The sequence below is a fragment of the Bufo bufo genome, chromosome 9 (genome assembly GCF_905171765.1).
Source record: "Bufo bufo chromosome 9, aBufBuf1.1, whole genome shotgun sequence".
NCBI lineage: Eukaryota > Metazoa > Chordata > Amphibia > Anura > Bufonidae > Bufo > Bufo bufo.
The window spans coordinates 185826822-185847133 of NC_053397.1; positions in this window are offsets into that span (position 1 = coordinate 185826822).

The following is a 20312-nucleotide window of genomic DNA, read 5'->3' on the forward strand; positions in this document are numbered from 1 at the left end:
GTGCATTTGCATCAGCTCCCTATACCTCCAAGTGCTGGTTTCAGCTCAGGGGCCACTTGTACCCGTCACCCAAAATGCTGCATTGTAAAGTCCCTTGCTTTGTATAGCCTTGTGAATAACCTGCAGGAAAATGTACAGTAACAAAGTGAAGCTGTAAATAAATATTGATTTATACATATGACTTGGGCAGTGACTCGGGGTGTGGTTCTGTATAATCGTCAACGCTAATAACACTGGAGTAACTTGGATTTTCATTCGTTTGCAAGCTGCCTACACCCAGGCCATTGCCGGTTTAATTACTAAGGAAATGGTTTTATTTCATTCTGGGCAGTGTCATTATCTGGTGCAACAACTCTGCTGAGCACCGTGCTTCCAGGCCAACTAGGCGTGTGGAAAAGAAAATCTCTTTATATTGCAATGTAGATTACCTGGAGAAACCTGTGTAGCCCAAGAAATGTTTTACTGTATTCTTCATAGAGCTGACGTGCAGCTTCAGGAATGGAGCCTATAAACCGGAAGGGTCCAGTAAGGGCACCAAAACCGCACCTAAATCCACACTATCGCATTTTATGGTGCCGATTTGATGCAGTTTTGCCAAAATCCACACAAAAAACTATTGACATGCTGCGGATTTTAAAATCCACACAACGGGTAAACTTTCTATACCTAAGAAGAAAAAAGTGTATAGGAGATTAGTCTAATATCATACACTTTGCTGGTACTGTATTACACAAAATCTGTGGGGAAAAATTATGCATAATCCGCACAGTGTCCGGGTACCCTTAGGCCACCTGCACACAAGTACGGGTGATTATACATAAGATCTACACAAATTTCCGTGTGGATTTATGTGCGTTTCTGTGCCATATCCACAACCAATATCCGCAACTTCTAATTGAAGTGGTTTTTCCGCAGATTTCACCTTTTATTGAAAAGGGTGAAATCCTCAGCTTTAGAAAGCCGCAATGCGGGTCAATTTCCGCACGGAAACAATCCGCAGAGTGTGCATGAGATCTGTGTAATCTGATATGCTTTGCTGGTGCTGTAATATGCTGCGGATATTCCGCATTTAAAAACCACATGTATTCCACAACGTGTGCAGGCGGCCTAAAGGTATGGTCCGGGTATCCATAAATATACTTGTACTGAGCAGACCACACATAGACACTTCTATCAGAAAGTGGTATTTTGTAACTTAGCCCAAAATTTTTTTTCTATGAATGTTTTTCATTTAAAAAACCAAAGCACTGAAAATGAAATAAAAGTATGACCCTTCTGCAGCAGTCAACATAAATGCATAAACCTTTTTAATAGTCAGGTCCATAAATATTGGGACATCGACACAATTCTAAAATTTTTGGCTGTATACACCACCACAACCTGACTGTAGGTATCCCTTTGTCAGTTTGCTGCTGCAATGGAAAGATGTTATCTGAAGGGTAATCCTCGTGGTAATAGTAGGTGTAGAATTTGGGTAGCAGATTTGTTTTCTGCATTACAGACAGACCTATATGGGCAAGTTTTAGACGCTAGTCTCAATAAAACCCTATAGCTGGCAGTGGATCGACGAAGGTATGTCTTACATTTAGACCTTTTTCTATGCCTGAAACAGGCGTAGAAAATTTTAAATGAGACGGGAGTGTGAAGGTGCTCCTATTTTATCTTGGGAGTAGCATTCCTGTGCACTTTTGCCCTTCCCTGCCCACGTCACAACCACAATTTTAGACATGGCGTGAGAGGGGAAAAGTTGCAGATGGCGGCGCAACATCTGCACCTGAAAATATGCCTAATATAATAATAATGGCCTAGATAAATATGTCCACAGAAGAGCCAGTTTGCTGTTTTTTGATCACCTTGCCCACCCTCTAAAAAATGGAATACAAATTTATCAGAAAGTTATATACCCCAAAATCATACCAATAAAAACTACAGCAAAAAAACCTGCAAAAAACAAGCCCTCACCTAAGTCTATAAACAGAAATATAAAAAAAATAAAGTTATGAATTTGGTGCTAACAGACTCCCTTTAATAAATGAGTTTGGAGGTTTTACTTGACAGTCTCATGATAATCCTGCCAATTCTTATAACATGAAAAATGAATTCCAGTTTTTATAAAAAAAGTTGATGTTTTTTACTGAGCAGTCTGCGATTTTAATTTCATGCAGCAAAAATCAGCAGCCTGTCAGCCTGGAATTAGACCCAGGGTGAATTTGACGGGTTAAGCTAATGTTGACACTGTGAGGGATGTGAGAACTTTACCCGGCACTGCTGGGGAACTTTTTACCTTTTCTCCTTCTGCGATACATGTTGAAAAGATGGCAACAAGCCAATAGAAATTAATTTGCCAAATTTCCCAAACTTGTTCTCTGCTTTTTTTTTATATAGTGTTTATTTATAGAAAACATTTTTTAAAAAAACTTCTCAAATCCCGAAGGGATACAGAAACAAAGACAGCAGGACAACAATTCCAAAATCCAGTACTCCTACAAAGATCCCTGACCGGGAAATACATCAGAGTAAATAGAGGACATTGTGTTGCTAAACAAATGAGCAGTCCCGTAATACATCATGGCATATTTACGAGTACAGGACCAGACAACCACACACACACACACACACACACACACACACACATTCATACAACCTTGAGTCCCGGAATCTTGCACATAAGATCAGATAGTGCCCTGCGCACACAACCAAAGTCGCCAAATCTGATCCATCGAACCTATCAGGAGTCCCCCTTGCTGCAAAAGTGAGTTTGTACATCTGCAGGTCAGAGTTTTCTCAGTTGGATGCAAGAACCAAGGGTAGGGTCTTTGGTGGTTTTCAATTCAGAAGGATTGTTTTCTTCCCATAGAACATAAGTAAACAGAGCAACTTCCTTCCATATTTGGTAGGAACTATTTCCGACACCAATCCCAACAGACAGACCATAGGAGAGAGTATCCCCAACTTTGAGGAGATAAAATCACAAATCTCACTCCAGTACCGCCGCACAGCTGGACAAGACCAGACCATATGATATAAGGATCCTCTCGGCGCTCCACACCTGGTACAAGAAGGGTCTGGGAGCCTACACATATGATGCAGACGGACTGGAGTGAGATAAACCCTGTGTATCCACTTAAGTTGAATGAGCTGATCACGAGCGCTTATTACCGTTGTAAAGGGGGAATATTAATCACCAATATTTATGCAAATATCGATAATTAATATTCATAAATGGGAGGAGCCACCTAGTGATAACTCCGCCCATTTATGCCTTTATATAATAATAATAATACCTTTGCTATGCTTTACACTAATCACTACGCTGGCTGCAAGCGCCTTACTATCACTATACTACGGCGGCGACTACTAAAAACACCATACACTGCATTATGAACAATAAGGAATATTTATTACACAATACAATTATATCAGTCTAGCAATACGTTATATCTATATATATTCATGGATCAATGGATATGAATATATATACATATAGACGTACACACCGCAGTACAGAAACAGTACTACAATAAACACAATACAAGCCTAACTACACTACACAATCCCAAATTCCACCCCACATACTATCTATACATTACAATAATACATCATACACACAAATATCAGTAACCCACCCCACCTGACTATTCACTGTCCCTACGGGGTACGACGAGGGTTAATGGTGGCCTCACAGGGGTGTAAACCGACCACAAACACAAAGGGTTAACAATGGGGATAATATCAGAACTGTACAGCAATGCAAGGGTGAATATCCTGCAAGTGTACAGTGGGAAGGGGGGGGGGGGTGTGGCAGGGTTAGAGCAGGGGTTACCACCAGGGGTTAATCAGGGTAGGGAAAGGGTTACACGGTGGAGCAAGGGTTTGGGGGATCAGGGTGTCCAGTAACATGGCAAGGGTAAGGGGTTACAGGACCAGGGGTGATATGTGAGGGGTAGGTAGGGGCTACACAGGTATACTTAGGCCTTATCCAGGTGGTCATCATGAAGCTGCTCTCTCCCCTGCATCTCTGAATCTAGTCTGGTTGCAAGAGCCAGCACCTCTGGCCGGTTCGGGGTTTTATAGCCCAAAAGCAACCCCCTCCTCAGGGATGTGACATCATAGTGTCACTGTGACGTATGCCTGCCTACAATCCCCAGAGTCCCCCCCCCCCCTAGTCCCAAAGATGCTGGGAGTAGTGGGATGGAGTTTTAGCCATGGGCAGAGGTGTGGAAAAACAGGTTCTCAGCTTCTTGATGTCTGGTTAGAAGGTCCCCTCACAAACGGTGCCAAAGCGTCTGATTGCTTTGGGCCTGAACAAAAGGGGACTAGATGCTAATCAGCTGTTATCCTACAGGCTATAACAACTCTGTAGATAACAGTTGGAATTGCATATATGCATATATATATATCCACAGATGCTTGGGGGCTCATCTATAAACACATACAAAACCGGGGGTATGAATGGGCAGCAATAAGCCCACATACATACTGTCATGCTGACATAAGTGTATATACATAGACACGTGTGCAAATACATACACACATATCTATATATACACACACCCTCGCATATATCTGGGGCATACAGGGGACATATATAAGAGGGCACATATATTTACTAATATAAGGGGGCACAGCTTCCAGGGACCACATATTTCCCACAGGGGCCACCATGAGCCCCTGGGGATCACCATGGGCAGACGTGCGCAGATGCTGGGCACATCTGCGCACATCACCCCATGATGCGGTGGTTAATGTATGCATATATATACCATACATGCCCGCACGTGTTTGCAGGCATGCATGGATATATATGCATACGTCTCAACCGCTCCTCAACAATCCCCCTGTTGTCGGAATATAATACGACAATATAATGGGGGAACGGGTTGAGATATGTTTGCCCCCCTTCAACCCCATCTTTGGTGGAAGTTCAGGAAGAACTGTAGTGCGCACTGATCTTTAGGTACTTAGACATCCCCAATCTAGCTTCCTCCGACCTGCCCTTCTGTCTTCTTCTTGACATCTTTAGGATACCACACACCCACAGTCTCTTGGTTAGCTGGTCTTTCTTTAACAGTCTTAGTGTCGGCCACCCCCACTTTGGAGTGACCACACCCCCACAGTCTCTCGGTAATTCTGACGATCTTCAGGTATCTTCGCCCCCCCAATTCTGGAGCGGGTTCACCCTTACAGTCTTTGTCCCAACTTTCTTCTATCCAACATCTGTTTCCATCTTGATGGGTGCGGTTCTCCCGTGGACAGATTAATAGGTCTTTACAAGGCAGGTCAGACTCTTAAGCGGTGATGTCATAGTACCTAAATTCTACTGCGGAGAACACCTCCGCCACACTACACCTCCAGCCCTTCCCTTAAGAACCTCACCGTTCCAGGGTTCAAGGTGGCAAATGAATGATGCCTGTCCCTATCGTGACCTAACCTTATCCCCATTCACACAAAACACATGTCACATCCCTCCCAACACCACCAAAATCATTATATGTATGTGTACCCATAGAGACTCATGCAACCTGGCATATCTCTACACCTCCAAAGACACAGGTAGGTCGCAGACCCCTGTGTCAATGGGAAACGACTATAGGATGCAAATGTGTACAGCCGAATATAGGCTGTCACACATTTGTACCTAGAGTGTCCATGGGTACACCATCGAGCAACAAACACAATCAATCAATAAATACAATGTGCTATGGGGTTTCGAGGTAGTACAAGTTATACGTCCCGAACCCTCATAGGAAACAAAGTGTGTCCATACAATATTTGGCTACAGGAACAATGTTTGAGTTATGTCCTGAGCCTACTCCTCCGGATAGTTCTGTAAAGTTCTGTCTGGTTCTGGTGTATTTGGTCAGTAAGTCCCTTGACCCTCCGATTACGATGACCAGAACCAGAAGAAGTTTCACTGGGTGAAACAAGTGATAAGTTCTTCCACCCGAACTTCTCCCAAGTCTTCCTCCAGAGCCTTAAATAATGCTCCCGCTGGATTGTGGCAGTCTTCATTGCTATAACACCTCTAGGCAGAGGTCGCTTTGTTGCCAAAATCCAGTGGGATCCTCTGGAGCTTCACAACAGTGTCAGGGGGAATAGCTGGTCTCTTCTGTGGCGTCTCCTAGGTTTTTCTTCCGCTCCATATCCTATGGCAGAAGAAAACACCAGGCGCTCCCAGGGGAATTTCTCCCCTAACAGTGCAATTAATGTGAAAATTTCCAGCACCAATACCTTTGACCCATGGGTAGAGAAAGGTATTGGGCTGCCCTTTGTCTCACAGGACCCCTAGTCATCCCAACACTGGTGTCTGAACACCCTATCTTCAGAGGATTGAGTCCTCTGCTGCACATCCCTCTGCACCAACAGATAAGGATGGCCACCCTACTAGGTTGGGATAACTGGAGTTCTGTGGACAAAGCACCATCTTGTTATTGATGGCACCGCATCCCTGTCCACCCATGTGCACCCAGGCTGACTTCCCCCTGTGATCCCGTCCTGTGGAGGCCTGCAGAACCAATGGCATAGTCATGCCCCGGCTCCCCAGGACCCCACAACACAAGAACACAGTCCACACTCTGCTGCTAAACATTCCGCGTCCAATCCCTATCAGAGCTGTGCCGCCTGCTCGGACTAGAATTAAGTGCGCAGCACAACATTACACCAATGTTGTCTGTCCGCCTCAGTCCCCAGCGCAACACAGCCCTACCGAAAACCTTGAGCACAACAGTGTTATCCGTATCGATCTGAGACCCTGGTTGCCCAGAATAATATCACATCATCCTTTGTGTGCTGCATGGAGAAGGTCCATGCCTTCTCCCGACCAGCAGGATTTCCCGTGTGATATTATCTGCTCGCGAACCTATACGTTCTCGATCCACAGTATAACACTGTTCCACTCCAAGGGGACACAGAATGACCAAAGACAGCAGACGGGACTTACAACACTACATAAATCAGCATGGTAGAACACATCCGTAGACAAGGACTACCACCATCAACATCAAGAAAAACTTACAAACAGATAACAAAAACACACAACATGGACATACACAGCGAACACACGGTGTAACAAATAGTACAGGGGTGTCAAATGTTGCCTAGCCTAGCCTGGCCACTCTGACCCCTCAGCAGCTGGTGATGCTGCCGAGAGGTAACCCCGTTATGGCCAGACTGACTAGACCCCACTGCACAATTTGTTACCTGGCTGATACTGTTGGACGCATTGCAATTACTTGCACAAGGGCAATTCCTTGCAATGTGTCCTTTGTTCCCACACCTGAAACACGTGACTTGGTTTCCTGTCCTGTGTGTTTTGCAGTGTCTCGCTATGTGACCTAGGCCACCACATGCAAAACATCTGTAGTTTGCTCTGCATGGCCCAGGTCCATCTACACTGCATCCGTGCTCCCTTCTCCTGAATTGTTCCATCCTCAGGGACGCACTCTTCACCACAGTTGTTTTTCCCAAAGTCAGGGAAAAATCTCTGTTAGTCTGGACCGGCTTGACCTGATGATCAGACCGGTCACAGACTACTCTCCCCCCTTGTGGCCCTGCACAGGGCAACATTTTGGGAGATTCCGACACTGGCTTTACGGAAAAAGAAAGGGCCGGCACCAACTTGGTGATAACCTGTTGCATGCCAGACATTAGCTGGGACCTTACAGCAACCTGAGCCTTCAATTTGGCTACCGTCACGTCAGTAGAGGCAGCCCGCTCCTTGAAGGCATTGACTTCAGTATAAGACTGAGTCAACTTAGCCTCAATTTCCTCCTTCTGCCTCTGCAGCTCTACCAACTGTGACTCTATCCTAGCCACCTGCGCATCTCGGTCAACAGTAGACTGCACATTCTCTGCCAGCTGTGCCCGCAATGCCGAAACCTGGTCCGAATTACTAGCACAGCATTGGCAGTGAATGGCTGGAGGAATTGTCTCCGTTGACTGAGACACCAGCGCCACTTCCTTTGGCTTACAGATGCTAGCCTCAAACGTATGAACGAGTTTGGCTAGCATCCGAAGCCGTTTAGTGGCCTTGTTCAAAACTGTCCGTTTGTTAACACAAAGCTTGTCGTAACTACAAGCCTGTGCCAACAAATCGGACCACAGCATTTCTGCTGACTTGTATGTAGTGGGGAGGATGGGGTTAAATGTGCTGTGTTTGCTCAAGTGTTGCAGTGTGGGGAAGTCCATACTCACCGTTTGATGAGTGTCCATCTTCTCCCTTGCGCCGTATCTCGCAGCTGCTTGGAAGAAGTCCATTTTCCCGGATCGCCTCTTCCCGACCAGCCTGACTTGTACGCCGCTCCCACGAAGATGGATCTCCTTCAGTGACGTGTGCTCTTCTCCCTTGCAATCACTTGAGCGATGCTTGTTGGTGCTGTACTTTTCCGTGTCTTCTTACCCCCGCAACGGTGACCGTGTAAAGCAAATACAAAAATATTAATTCACAGAACAATTATAGATTCTCTGCAAAAGATTTTGTTTTAATTCTGGTACTCTAAGGGAAGTATCGCTTCTCCTGTACGAATTATCGGGTCCTAGACGCTCAGACACTCCGCTGACCGCGTCTCTCCTGCCCGCTAATTCACAGTACTAGCGACCCTCAACCTTAAGACCAAAAATAAGCACAAAATCCACGCAGTGGGCCTGGCTCTTGTTGAGGAAGGGTTGAGACGCATGCATATATATATACATACATACATGCAAACACGTGCGTGCATGTATGATATATATGCATGCATTAATCACGTTATAGGAGGATGTGCGCGGATGTTCCCAGCATCTGCGCACATCTGCCCTTAGTGGCCCACAGGGGCTCATGAAGGCCCCTGTGGGATATATGTGATCCCTTTTAATATATGTAGGGGCTTGTGCCCCCTGATGTAGGGGCTTGTGATGTGCCCCTTATTATATGTGCCCCCTTATATATATATTAATGTGGTCCCTTATATAATCCCCCTTAGAAGTATGATTAATGTATACATGTGTATGGATGTGCCCCAAGCATCGATACACATGTATATTCATATTATGCCCCCTTGTCATATCCCCATACCATATAAATCCCCCCCCCCCCCTTACATGGACACAGATGCATCAATGTAAATGTGCCCCAAGCATTTACATTGATGTAATCTGGGTGAAGGCGCCAGGATGACCGGACAAGGTCCGGTCATTCTGGTGACCTCAAAAGGATTCAAATTCAATTGAATTTGAATCCTTTTGTTCTAATTATCTGCAGTCCTGCTGGAGATAATTAAGCATAATAGAGAGAGAGGAGATACCTCCGCTCACTCTATTATGTGCATTCTGGCATCGCAATTCCCTTGCGATGTCCGGAATGCTGGGAGCTACAGGCAGGAGATCAAAGGATCTCCCGCCTGTCAGCAAGTGCACGCGGCGCGCGTGCAGGGACGCGCGGGCAGGCGCGGTGACGTCATCTCACCGCGCCGGCCCACGTGTCCTGCACTGTGGTGTGGGTGCGTGCGCGCGCGCGCCCCCTGGTGGCGCGGGAGTGCGGGCCGCCGGGGGCATAAATATCCGGCGGCCCCGGCACTCAGGAGTGAGGTTCTGGGCCCCCCACCATTGAAGAGGAGTGCGTCCTGCACTCCGGACGAAGCGGTGCGGGACCCCCCCCTGCCGCCCCCCACGTGGAGGAGAGCGCGCCCTGCGCTCAGAGCAGAGGCTTGACCTGGGCCCCCACCTGGAAGAGGAGCGCGTCCTGCGCTCCGGGAGTCGGCCTCCCACGTGGCAGCTGACCGGACCCCCCCCCTTTAGGAGAGGCCGCAGTGAGGATCGGGACCCCCCCCCCCTTCCCTCCGGCTCAAGGACAGACCAGATCCCCAAGGGCAGCGCATCCTGCGCTCCACCGGACCCGACCCGACCCCTGCAGCCCTTACCCCCCCTTCAGGAGAGCGCATCCTGCGCTAAGGAAGAGGGACCCTGCCGGACATCTCCACCCCTGGACGGACGAGCAGAACCCTAAGTATCACCCCCTTTTATCCTAACCCTGTTACCCCTGGCCTCCCCTGGTCACCCCTGGTCCCTGTGTGCCTACTCTCCCCTGGTTATATCCCCTGATCCCCTACTGACCCCTGGAACCCTAACCCTGATTAACCCCTAGTGGTTACCCTGGTCCTGTAGAGCATGCTCCTGCTCTGCAAACAAATCCTTTTAACCCTTCGTCATACCCCGTAGGGACAATGTATAGTCAGGTGGGGTGGATTATTAATATACTTGTATGTGTGAACTGTCTAGTTAGTTTATGGGTGGAATTGGGAATGTGTAGTGTAGTTTAGGATTGAATATTTAGTGCTGTATTGTAGTGTACTGCGTGCGTAGTGTATTGTAGTGTACTGCGTGCGTAGTGTATTGTAGTGTACTGCGTGCGTAGTGTATTGTAGTGTACTGCGTGCGTAGTGTATTGTAGTGTACTGCGTGCGTAGTGTATTGTAGTGTACTGCGTGCGTAGTGTATTGTAGTGTACTGCGTGCGTAGTGTATTGTAGTGTACAGCGTGCGTAGTGTATTGTAGTGTACTGCGTGCGTAGTGTATTGTAGTGTACTGCGTGCGTAGTGTATTGTTAGTGTATTGTTTGGTGTAATAAATACTGTTATATTTGTACCCTTTTGTGTAGCGTGTACTTGTTAGCGGTAGCGAGTTAGTAAGGCGCATGCAGTTAGCATAAGTGATCAGTGTAGAGCATAGCGAAAGTATTGTATTGTTATATACAGGCATAAATGGGCGGAGTTATCACTAGATGGCCCCTCCCATTTATGAATATTAATTATCGATATTTGCATAAATATTGGTGATTAATATTCCCCCTTTACATTGGCGAGCCAGGCCTACTGCGTGGATTTTGCGCTTATTTTTGGTCTTAAGGTTGAGGGTCGCTAGTACTGTGAATTAGCGGGCAGGAGAGACGCGGTCAGCGGAGTGTCTGAGCGTCTAGGACCCGATAATTCGTACAGGAGAAGCGATACTTCCCTTAGAGTACCAGAAATAGAACAAAATCTTTTGCAGAGAATCTATAATTGTTCTGTGTTACTAATATTTTTGTATTTGCTTTACACGGTCACCATTGCTGGGGTAAGAAGACACGGAAAAGTACAGCACCAACAAGCATCGCTCAATTGCAAGGGAGAAGAGCACACGTCACTGAAGGAGATCCATCTTCGTGGGAGCGGCGTACAAGTCAGGCTGGTCGGGAAGAGGCGATCCGGGAAAATGGACTTCTTCCAAGCAGCTGCGAGGTACGGCGCCAAGGAGAAGATGGACACTCATCAAACGGTGAGTATGGACTTCCCCACACTGCAACACTTGAGCAAACACAGCACATTTAACCCCATCCTCCCCACTACATACAAGTCAGCAGAAATGCTGTGGTCCGATTTGTTGGCACAGGCTTGTAGTTACGACAAGCTTTGTGTTAACAAACGGACGGTTTTGAACAAGGCCACCAAACGGCTTCGGATGCTAGCCAAACTCGTTCATACGTTTGAGGCTAGCATCTGTAAGCCAAAGGAAGTGGCGCTGGTGTCTCAGTCAACGGAGACAATTCCTCCGGCCATTCACTGCCAATGCTGTGCTAGTAATTCGGACCAGGTTTCGGCATTGCGGGCACAGCTGGCAGAGAATGTGCAGTCTACTGTTGACCGAGATGCGCAGGTGGCTAGGATAGAGTCACAGTTGGTAGAGCTGCAGAGGCAGAAGGAGGAAATTGAGGCTAAGTTGACTCAGTCTTATACTGAAGTCAATGCCTTCAAGGAGCGGGCTGCCTCTACTGACGTGACGGTAGCCAAATTGAAAGCTCAGGTTGCTGTAAGGTCCCAGCTAATGTCTGGCATGCAACAGGTTATCACCAAGTTGGTGCCGGCCCTTTCTTTTTCCGTAAAGCCAGGGTCGGAATCTCCCAAAACGTTGCCCTGTGCAGGGCCACAAGGGGGGAGAGTAGTCTGTGACCGGTCTGATCATCAGGTCAAGCCGGTCCAGACTAACAGAGATTTTTTCCTGACTTTGGGAAAAAGAACTGTGAAGAGTGCGTCCCTGAGGATGGTACAATTCAGAAGAAGGGAGCACGGCTGCAGTGTAGATGGACCTGGGCCATGCAGAGCAAACATCAGATGTTTTGCATGTGGTGGCCTAGGTCACATAGCGAGACACTGCAAAACACACAGGACAGGAAACCAAGTCACGTGTTTCAGGTGTGGGAACAAAGGACACATTGCAAGGAATTGCCCTTGTGCAAGTAATTGCAATGTGTCCAACAGTATCAGCCAGGTAACAAATTGTGCAGTGGGGTCTAGTCAGCCTGGCCATAACGGGGTTACCTCCCGGCAGCATCACCAGCTGCTGAGGGGTCAGAGTGGCCAAGCTAGGCTAGGCAACATTTGACACCCCTGTACTATTTGTTACACCGTGTGTTCCCTGTGTATGTCCATGTTGTGTGTTTTTGTTATCTGTTTGTAAGTTTTTCTTGATGTTGATGGTGGTAGTCCTTGTCTACGGATGTGTTCTACCATGCTGATTTATGTAGTGTTGTAAGTCCCGTCTGCTGTCTTTGGTTATTCTGTGTCCCCTTGGAGTGGAACAGTGTTATACTGTGGATCGAGAACGTATAGGTTTGCGAGCAGATAATATCACACGGGAAATCCTGCTGGTCGGGAGAAGGCATAAGGACCTTCTCCATGCAGCACACAAAGGATGATGTGATATTATTCTGGGCAACCAGGGTCTCAGATCGATACAGATAGCACTGTTGTGCTCCAGGTTTTCGGTGGGGCTGTGTTGCGCTGGGGACTGGGGCGGACAGACAACATTGGTGTAATGTTGTGCTGCGCACTTAATTCTAGTCCGGTCAGGCAGCACAGCTCTGATAGGGATTGGACGCAGAGTGTTTGGCAGCAGAGTGTGGACTGTGTTCTTGTGTTGTGGGGTCCTGGGGAGCCAGGGCATGACTATGCCATTGGTACTGCGGGTCCCCACAGGATGGGATCACAGGGGGAGGTCAGCCTGGGTGCACACGAGTGGACGGGGATGCGGTGCCATCAATAACAAGATGGTGCTTTGTCCACAGAACTCCAGTTATCCTAACCTAGTAGGGTGGCCATCCTTATCTGTTGGTGCAGAGGGATGTGCAGCAGAGGACTCAATCCTCTGAAGGTAGGGTGTTCAGACACCAGTGTTGGGATAATGAGGAGTCCTGTGAGACAAAGGGCAGCCCAATACCTTTCTCTACCCATGGATCAAAGGTATTGGTGCTGGAAATTTTCACATTAATTGCACTGTTAGGGGAGAAATTCCCCTGGGAGCGCCTGGTGTTTTCTTCTGCCATAGGTGTGATTTTATATGGAACGGAAGAAAAACTCAGGAGATGCCACAGAAGAGGCCAGCTATTCCCCCTGACACTTTTGTGAGGCTCCAGAGGATCCCACTGGATTTTGGCAACGAAGCGACCTCTACCTAGAGGTGTTATAGAAATGAAGACAGTGCCACAATCCAGCGGGAGCATTATTTAAAGCTCTGGAGGAAGACTTGGGAGACGTTCGGGTGGAAGAACTTATTCACTTGTTTCACCCAGTGAAACTTCTTCTGGTTCTGGTCATCGTAATATCGGAGGGTCAAGGGACTTATTGACCAAATACACCAGAACCAGACAGAACTTTACCGAACTAACTTTACCCCCCCCCCTTACATGGACACAGATGCATCAATGTAAATGTGCCCCAAGCATTTACATTGATGTAATCTGGGTGAAGGCGCCAGGATGACCGGACAAGGTCCGGTCATTCTGGTGACCTCAAAAGGATTCAAATTCAATAGAATTTGAATCCTTTTGTTCTAATTATCTGCAGTCCTGCTGGAGATAATTAAGCATAATAGAGAGAGAGGAGATACCTCCGCTCACTCTATTATGTGCATTCTGGCATCGCAATTCCCTTGCGATGTCCGGAATGCTGGGAGCTACAGGCAGGAGATCAAAGGATCTCCCGCCTGTCAGCAAGTGCACGCGGCGCGCGTGCAGGGACGCGCGGGCAGGCGCGGTGACGTCATCTCACCGCGCCGGCCCACGTGTCCTGCACTGTGGTGTGGGTGCGCGCGCGCGCCCCCTGGTGGTGCGGGAGTGCGGGCCGCCGGGGGGATAAATATCCGGCGGCCCCGGCACTCAGGAGTGAGGTTCTGGGCCCCCCACCATTGAAGAGGAGTGCGTCCTGCACTCCGGACGAAGCGGTGCGGGACCCCCCCCCTGCCGCCCCCCACGTGGAGGAGAGCGCGCCCTGCGCTCAGAGCAGAGGCTTGACCTGGGCCCCCACCTGGAAGAGGAGCGCGTCCTGCGCTCCGGGAGTCGGCCTCCCACGTGGCAGCTGACCGGGCCCCCCCCCCCCCCCTTTAGGAGAGGCCGCAGTGAGGATCGGGACCCCCCCCCCCCTTCCCTCCGGCTCAAGGACAGACCAGATCCCCAAGGGCAGCGCATCCTGCGCTCCACCGGACCCGACCCGACCCCTGCAGCCCTTACCCCCCCTTCAGGAGAGCGCATCCTGCGCTAAGGAAGAGGGACCCTGCCGGACATCTCCACCCCTGGACGGACGAGCAGAACCCTAAGTATCACCCCCTTTTATCCTAACCCTGTTACCCCTGGCCTCCCCTGGTCACCCCTGGTCCCTGTGTGCCTACTCTCCCCTGGTTATATCCCCTGATCCCCTACTGACCCCTGGAACCCTAACCCTGATTAACCCCTAGTGGTTACCCTGGTCCTGTAGAGCATGCTCCTGCTCTGCAAACAAATCCTTTTAACCCTTCGTCATACCCCGTAGGGACAATGTATAGTCAGGTGGGGTGGATTATTAATATACTTGTATGTGTGAACTGTCTAGTTAGTTTATGGGTGGAATGTGTAGTGTAGTTTAGGATTGAATATTTAGTGCTGTATTGTAGTGTACTGCGTGCGTAGTGTATTGTAGTGTACTGCGTGCGTAGTGTATTGTAGTGTACTGCGTGCGTAGTGTATTGTAGTGTACTGCGTGCGTAGTGTATTGTAGTGTACTGCGTGCGTAGTGTATTGTAGTGTACTGCGTGCGTAGTGTATTGTAGTGTACTGCGTGCGTAGTGTATTGTAGTGTACTGCGTGCGTAGTGTATTGTTAGTGTATTGTTTGGTGTAATAAATACTGTTATATTTGTACCCTTTTGTGTAGCGTGTACTTGTTAGCGGTAGCGAGTTAGTAAGGCGCATGCAGTTAGCATAAGTGATCAGTGTAGAGCATAGCGAAAGTATTGTATTGTTATATACAGGCATAAATGGGCGGAGTTATCACTAGATGGCTCCTCCCATTTATGAATATTAATTATCGATATTTGCATAAATATTGGTGATTAATATTCCCCCTTTACAACCGTGCTCTTCCAGACAGAGCTCAGTTCCACCAGGTGAGACTCCTCCAGATCTGGGATATCAACCCTCCAATGCTCGAAGGAGAGACAGAGCGGCGAATCCTGTTTCAACATAGAATGATGAAATAGGTTTATATGGTTGTTTCAACCGAGCCACAGATTCAATGGGGCCACATTTCAAACACAAGGATAAGGATTTAACCACCTCAGCTCCCCTAGCTTAAACCCCCTTAATGACCAGACCACTTTTTACAATTCTTCACTATACTACTTTCACTGTTTATTGCTCGGTCATACAACTTACCACCCAAATGAATTTTACATCCTTTTCTTCTCACTAATAGAGCTTTCATTTGGTGGTATTTCATTGCTGCTGACATTTTTACTTTTTTTGTTATTAATCGAAATTGACCGAATTTTTTGCAAAAAAATGAAATTTTTCACTTTCAGTTGTAAATTTTTTTTTTTAAATACATTTCTATATAAATTTCTCAATTTATTGTTCTACATGTCTTTGATAAAAAAAAATGCAATAAGTGTATATTTATTGGTTTGCGCAAAAGGTATAGCGTTTACAAACTATGGTACAAAAATGTGAATTTCCGCTTTTTGAAGCAGCTCTGACTTTCTGAGCACCTGTCATGTTTCCTGAGGTTCTACAATGCCCAGACAGTAGAAACACCCCACAAATGACCCTATTTCGGAAAGTAGACACCCTAAGGTATTCGATGATGGGCATAGTGAGTTCATAGAAGTTTTTCTTTTTTGTCTCATATTCCACTAACTTGTGACAAAAAATAAAAACTTCCATGAACTCACTATACCTTGCGGTGTCTTCTTTCCAAAATGGGGTCACATGTGGGGTATTTATACTGCCCTGGCATTTTAGGGGCCCTAAAGCGTGAGAAGAAGTCTGAAATATAAATGTCTAAAAAAATTTACGCATTTGGATTCCGTGAGGGGTATGGTGAGTTCATGTGAGATTTTATTTTTTGTCACAAGTTAGTGGAATATGAGACTTTGTAAGAAAAAACAATAAAAAAAAATCTATTTCAGCTAACTTGTGACAAAAAAATAAATAAATCTTCTATGAACTCGCCATGCCCCTCAAAAGTGATCTTTTTATAGCGCCGCAGCGATTTTACAGTGTTTTTGCAGTGATCAGAAAAAAAAACATTTCTGTCACTGCGGTGGGGCGGACTGAACGCAAGTGTGCGCACAAGATCAGGTGTGATCGGGCGAACACTGCGTTTTTTGTAGAGCCTATAGAACATGTCCTATTCTTGTCCGCAATTGCGGACATGAAAAGGCATTTTCTATACAGGGAGTGCAGAATTATTAGGCAAGTTGTATTTTTGAGGATTAATTTTATTATTGAACAACAACCATGTTCTCAATGAACCCAAAAAACTCTAATATCAAAGCTGAATATTTTTGGAAGTAGTTTTTAGTTTGTTTTTAGTTTTAGCTATTTTAGGGGGATATCTGTGTGTGCAGGTGACTATTACTGTGCATAATTATTAGGCAACTTGACAAAAAACAAATATACCCATTTCAATTATTTATTTTTACCAGTGAAACCAATATAACATCTCAACATTCACAAATATACATTTCTGACATTCAAAAACAAAACAAAAACAAATCAGTGACCAATATAGCCACCTTTCTTTGCAAGGACACTCAAAAGCCTGCCATCCATGGATTCTGTCAGTGTTTTGATCTGTTCACCATCAACATTGCGTGCAGCAGCAACCACAGCCTCCCAGACACTGTTCAGAGAGGTGTACTGTTTTCCCTCCTTGTAAATCTCACATTTGATGATGGACCACAGGTTCTCAATGGGGTTCAGATCAGGTGAACAAGGAGGCCATGTCATTAGATTTTCTTCTTTTATACCCTTTCTTGCCATCCACGCTGTGGAGTACTTGGACGCGTGTGATGGAGCATTGTCCTGCATGAAAATCATGTTTTTCTTGAAGGATGCAGACTTCTTCCTGTACCACTGCTTGAAGAAGGTGTCTTCCAGAAACTGGCAGTAGGACTGGGAGTTGAGCTTGACTCCATCCTCAACCCGAAAAGGCCCCACAAGCTCATCTTTGATGATACCAGCCCAAACCAGTACTCCACCTCCACCTTGCTGGCGTCTGAGTCGGACTGGAGCTCTCTGCCCTTTACCAATCCAGCCACGGGCCCATCCATCTGGCCCATCAAGACTCACTCTCATTTCATCAGTCCATAAAACCTTAGAAAAATCAGTCTTGAGATATTTCTTGGCCCAGTCTTGACGTTTCAGCTTGTGTGTCTTGTTCAGTGGTGGTTGTCTTTCAGCCTTTCTTACCTTGGCCATCTCTCTGAGTATTGCACACCTTGTGCTTTTGGGCACTCCAGTGATGTTGCAGCTCTGAAATATGGCCAAACTGGTGGCAAGTGGCATCTTGGCAGCTGCACGCTTGACTTTTCTCAGTTCATGGGCAGTTATTTTGCGCCTTGGTTTTTCCACACGCTTCTTGCGACCCTGTTGACTATTTTGAATGAAACGCTTGATTGTTCGATGATCACGCTTCAGAAGCTTTGCAATTTTAAGAGTGCTGCATCCCTCTGCAAGATATCTCACTATTTTTGACTTTTCTGCGCCTGTCAAGTCCTTCTTTTGACCCATTTTGCCAAAGGAAAGGAAGTTGCCTAATAATTATGCACACCTAATATAGGGTGTTGATGTCATTAGACCACACCCCTTCTCATTACAGAGATGCACATCACCTAATATGCTTAATTGGTAGTAGGCTTTCGAGCCTAGACAACATGCATAAAGAGGATGATGTGGTCAAAATACTCATTTGCCTAATAATTCTGCACGCAGTGTATATATAATTTTTTTTAATTTTTTATTTGTAAAATTAAACTAATATAAAGGGGAGTCCCTCTCATGCTCTGAAAACTCACTGAGGTGAGAGGGTGGCTCCACCTTTTTTAAGCTGCAGGTTTCCTGTCCTGGGAGGCGTAGCCATCTCTCTAAGGTGCTGTCGTGGGGTCAGGAAAATCCGATTACCGGTAAGTGTAATCATAATTTTCCCCCCACACAGTAGTTTCCCCCACACTGCCCCCACACAGTAGTTTCCCCCACACGGCTTCCATATAGTAATTTTCCCCCCACACAGTAATCCCTCCCATAATTATTTGCCCCCACACAGTAATCCCTCCCATAATTATTTGCCCCCACACAGTAATCCCTCCCATAATTATTTGCCCCCACACAGTAATCCCTCCCATAATTATTTGCCCCCACACAGTAATCCCTCCCATAATTATTTGCCCCCACACAGTAATCCCTCCCATAATTATTTGCCCCCACACAGTAATCCCTCCCATAATATTTTTCCCCCACATGTCCTCCTGTGTGCCATGTTGTCCCCCAAAGTTGGCACTTAAAAAAAACCTAAAAGCTAAATACTCTGCGCTTGCAGAGGCGAGGAAGGCGCGCACACGTCATCACGCACGCCTGCGCCGGGATTTCACTACTGCATAGGCCTCAGGCCTACTAGGCCTGAAACCTATGACAGTAATTGTCAGCGGGGCAGGGAACTATGCGCTCCCGTGCCCCGCCGCAGTATGTGGGCGTCAGCGCTCCAGCAATGAGCGCTTCTATCTGTATTGATGGAAGCGCTCATTGTTTCTGGCACCCCCCTGAGAGCTGGCACCCGGGGCGGACCGCACCTCCCCCCCAGGCACGCCACTGCAGAGCTATCCAGAGGAGAGGTCCTCAGTTAAAAGATCTTGGAAAGCCCCTTTAACAATCATTTTGAAAACCATGCTGTTTGGGGTAAAACCACATCAGCACAGTTTTTGCCACATCTCAGCTGCCACCGGCCACTACCACTGTGGATTTCCTCCACTGCTGCTGAGAGAAGCCGTGAAATCAGAGAAGCAATGCTTGCACATGGTTTTCTGTTTCCGGATTCCTCTTGGCTGTATTATCTTTGGGATTTACCTTACAAGTAAAACCACTGGGTGGATCCGTTCTCATAAGAAAATAACAAGAAAGATTAAAGTACTTAAGTATTCGCAATCCTGTTTTCTTTTAGATAAGACATCATGTAATACTCCTCTGTAGCACTGAGAACATTACAATACACGCCGTGCTTTGTATATGCCTAGACCTGCCATAATACCTGATAGGTGCGGGTCCCACCTCTGGGACCCTCTCCTATCTACAGAATGGGGCCCCATCACGTCCTGCTGAGAATGGAGAGGTGCCAGAGTATACACGGCTCTCTCCATTCATTTCAGGAGCACTTCTGAATATAGCCGAGCTCTAGTGCTATTAAAGTGAATGGAGAGAGACGTGTGTGCAACAACCTCTCCATTCTCAACCAGGTTCTGGAGATATGTGTGGGTCCCAGAGGTGGCACATCCTCTGAAGTTCCTCAATGATGAGTAACGTCTTGATAGACTTTGCGATTAAGGGCTTATGCACACGACCGAATGTATTTTGCGTTCCACAAAACGCAGATCTGGAAAAACAACGGATGACATTCATGTGATGTCTGTGTTACATCCGTATTTATGCAGATCTATTGTAACGATGCCTGTCCTTGTCAGCAAAACGGACAAGAATAGGACATGTTCTATTTTTTTGCGGAACGGACTTGCGGACATACTGAATGCACGTGGAGTCATTTAAATTTTTTCTGGCAAAAACGCCATCAGTGTGCCATCCGTTTAACATATACGTGGGGGGGGGGAGGATACAAAAGCACAGCATACGACGATTTTGTATCCTGCAGAGTCTGGTAAAAAAAAAAAAAAGCATACGTTAACGTAAACTCCATTGTAGGCGTAATATAGCCGCAAATCCTGTTTTCTAAATGGCTGTGCGGCAATATTTTTACGCCGTGTTCTCCAGTTTGGCGTGATGGGGGC